Genomic DNA, 3,632 nt, shown 5'->3' with positions numbered 1-3,632 from the left:
GGGTTGTGCTGTAAACTGGCCTCCAGGTTACCAGTGGTTGCCTCCAGGTCAGCGGTGGTTGCCTCCAGTCATGCGGGAGTCGCTGGTCCTGGTGAAAAGAAGCCTAGTATTAAAAGTAAATAAGCAACAATGCTGGAGGCCCACGGTGATGAGAAGGATGCTGGTATTTTGCAAGGATTAAATAGCGCAAGAGAGAAAGCAAATGAAAAGAAGAAAGGAGCATGTGTGCGCTTGTGAAAAAAGGAATGGAAAAAAGGCATAGAGGAGAGTGACCCCTGCTTGTGGAAGTAAGAAAAAGCAAAAGCGTACAGCACATGGTATTCCCAGGCGGTCTCCCATCCAAGTACTAACCAGGCCTGACCCTGCTTAGCTTCCAAGATCAGATGAGATCAGGTGTGTTCAGGGTGGTGTGGCCGTAGGCAGAGACAGGCCTCTCACTTGCTGCTTTTCTACTTTGACTTCCGGTTGCCGGCTGCCCTTTCCAGTGCTTAGTAAGACGAGGTGCTTTTGTGCTTTCCCTTCTCTTCACTTTTTTGCTGGCTCCTTAAAAAGGTCTTGTAGACAGAACGCCCCGCTCAGAGCCGCTGAGCTCACTGATCGGCTGCCGCGCTGTCGACGGAACGTCAGGGTCGCGTCCAATGCCACAGGCCGGGAGCAGCGGCGAGACTCACCGGTAGACCTGGGTAGGGTGAGTAGAGCGCGGTTAGTTGCTTTCTAATAGCCTGCAGCCGGGGATTAACTTTTAATGAAAGGGAGCAACCCTTTTGACTGTCTGCAGCGCGCCGTACCTAGGAAGCGCACACTCACACACAGCGAGCATGCACAAGTTGCTCGCACGAGACCACATTCCCTATTTGCACCTGCAGCTTTTCCGCCACCATGCGTCAGACTCTCCTGCCTGTCTTATTATTATTTCAGGGCCTTAGCAGGAACCACCCCCTCAATTCCCTCCCGCTCCTTCCTAGCACTGAGGTTAGCTCCTGGGCAGCTGTCTGATTGGGTTAGTTACACAAGCTTCTTTGAAGAAGAAGACGTTACTTTTGCTGGCCCTCGTTAGGCGGTCGCACTCTAAAACCATCCCCTGGGCAGCTGCTGAAAGCCTGGCCCCTTCACAGCGCGAGATGCTTTTAACGCCATCATTTGCATACGGCCGGCTGCGGGGTCAATAAGCACTCCTAGCTGTGGCAAGGAGCTCGGTGTGAGGCGGCGGGGTTGCTTCCTTATCTTAGAGGTCTTGGGGGGCTTGGGAGGCTTGGGACTTCCAGCCTCTACTTTACGTAAGGTCGGTGTCCAGTAAGGCGCCACTCCATGCTAGCCGAGCTGGGCAAGATGGCAAAACGTCATCAAAATTGTCTACAATACCTGGTGCTCTCAGGAGGTGTCCCAACCAAGTATTTCCGAACCCATCTCTGCTTTGCTTCCGAGATCGGATGTATCCAAGGTGGTATGGCCAGTAGACGCTGCTTGGCCCATCGCCCGGCCAGCCTTCCTCAGGCTCGCGTGGGGACGAGAACTCTGGCTGTTCTGGGGCGGTCTCCGAAGGACCGATGCATAGGCTGTGCCGTCCCTATAGGTGTTGTTTGTTGAGCAATGAAACACCTGCCGCATCAGATGTGTTTAAAAATGGCTCGGCGCAGGGTCTCCTGCAGGCTAAACCGTTCATCGCGGGGATGTGACAGAAAGAGCAAGCTGGACCCGCAACTTGGGGTGGAGCGAAACGCCCAGGAGTGAATGAAGGAAGAGGGTGAGATGGTTGCGAGTGAATTTGAGCTGCTCTTCGGGGGGGGTCGTGTGGCCTGCAAAGGTGTTTTGCTTGGGTTGTGCTGTAAACTGGCCTCCAGGTCAGCGGTGGTTTCCTCCAGTCATGCGGGAGTCGCTGGTCCTGGTGAAAAGAAGCCTAGTATTAAAAGTAAATAAGCAACAATGCTGGAGGTCCACGGTGATGAGAAGGATGCTGGTATTTTGCAAGGATTAAATAGCGCAAGAGAGAAAGCAAATGAAAAGAAGAAAGGAGCATGTGTGCGCTTGTGAAAAAAGGAATGGAAAAAAGGCATAGAGGAGAGTGACCCCTGCTGGTGGAAGTAAGAAAATGCAAAAGCCTACAGGACCTGATATTCCCAGGTGGTCTCCCATTCAAGTACTAACCAGGCCCAACCCTGCTTAGCTTCCAAGATCTGACGAGATCGGGCGTGTTCAGGGTGGTGTGGCCGTAGGCAGAGACAAGCCTCTCACTTGCTGCTTTTCTACTTTGACATCCGGTTGCCGGCTGCCCTTTCCAGTGCTTAGTAAGATAAGGTGCTTTTGTGCTTTCCTTTCTCTTCACTTTTTTGCTGGCTCCTTAAAAAGGTCTTGTAGACAGAACGCCCCGCTCAGAGATGCTGAGCTCACTGATCGGCTGCCGCGCTGTCGACGGAACGTCAGCGTCGCGGCCAATGCCACAGGCCGGGAGCAGCGGCGAGACTCACCGGTAGACCTGGGTAGGGTGAGTAGAGCGCGGTTAGTTGCTTTCTAATAGCCTGCAGCCGGGGATTAACTTTTAATGAAAGGGAGCAACCCTTTTGACTGTCTGCAGCGCGCCGTACCTAGGAAGCGCACACTCACACACAGCGAGCATGCACAAGTTGCTCGCACGAGACCACATTCCCTATTTGCACCTGCAGCTTTTCCGCCACCATGCGTCAGACTCTCCTGCCTGTCTTATTATTATTTCAGGGCCTTAGCAGGAACCACCCCCTCAATTCCCTCCCGCTCCTTCCTAGCACTGAGGTTAGCTCCTGGGCAGCTGTCTGATTGGGTTAGTTACACAAGCTTCTTTGAAGAAGAAGACGTTACTTCTGCTGGCCCTCGTTAGGCGGTCGCCCTCTAAAACCATCCCCTGGGCAGCTGCTGAAAGCCTGGCCCCTTCACAGCGCGAGATGCTTTTAACGCCATCATTTGCATACGGCCGGCTGCGGGGTCAATAAGCACTCCTAGCCGTGGCAAGGAGCTCGGTGTGAGGCCTGGTAGAGGCGGCGGGGTTGCGTCTGACGCGCCCCTGGGCCTGTGTCGCGCTGCGTTGCGCACGCGGGAGCTTACCCGGAGCCGGATCTCTTGAGGGTTGTAGTCTCGTGGCGGCGACCCGGTCCGCGCCCAGGGAGTCAAACTGAGCGGCGATGTACTAGCAGTAGATGGTTGGTGACTACGCCACCCGTTGAATGCAGCTATGGAGCTGCCGCTGCAGGGCAGACCGCTGAGGCCGGTGGAAGGATGGTGCAGCGTGGATGGTATAACCCCCAACGGGAGGGGTATGGCCTCAGGGCAGCCGACGTGGATGATGGGGGTAGCAGGAACCACTCAGAGACGGTGCGGTGTAGTTCAGGGTCTTTACTGGTGACAAAGATAGACCCTCCCGAAGTACTTGCTAGTGATAGGGGCCTGGTCAGTCCTTGAGCAGATGGGATCTCCCCTGGCCAGGCGGAGTTGTAGGCCTTCCCAACTAACTGTACTCTTCTGGCTACCTTGCTAGAGGCGGGAATAAGTAGCCCACGTCCCTGAGTGTACCGTGTGGTGCTCACCCGTATGGCCGGTGACTCGGGGCCTTCTAATGGCTTCCGCTCCACGATGGCGGTGCTGGTCCCACGCGTGTGACCGTG

General features: G+C 55.0%; 2 non-coding genes across 2 annotated transcripts; both read right to left on the bottom strand.

The window, feature by feature from the left end:
• Nucleotides 1-302: 302 nt before the first annotated feature.
• On the bottom strand, nt 303-421 carry LOC141267235 (5S ribosomal RNA). The gene has a single exon (XR_012321245.1). It is a non-coding gene; the product is annotated as a 5S ribosomal RNA (ribosomal RNA).
• A 1,675-nt stretch (nt 422-2,096) lies between these two features.
• Nucleotides 2,097-2,215, bottom strand: LOC141266482 (5S ribosomal RNA). The gene has a single exon (XR_012320519.1). It is a non-coding gene; the product is annotated as a 5S ribosomal RNA (ribosomal RNA).
• Between the last annotated feature and the right edge of the window lie 1,417 nt (nt 2,216-3,632).

Source organism: Phyllobates terribilis, unplaced genomic scaffold, assembly GCF_046119375.1.
Source record: "Phyllobates terribilis strain yellow unplaced genomic scaffold, ASM4611937v1 Scaffold_4__5_contigs__length_816908805, whole genome shotgun sequence".
NCBI classification, from domain to species: Eukaryota; Metazoa; Chordata; class Amphibia; order Anura; family Dendrobatidae; genus Phyllobates; species Phyllobates terribilis.
The sequence above is the reverse complement of the archived record's forward strand: the minus strand, read 5'-3'. Positions and strand labels throughout refer to the sequence as shown.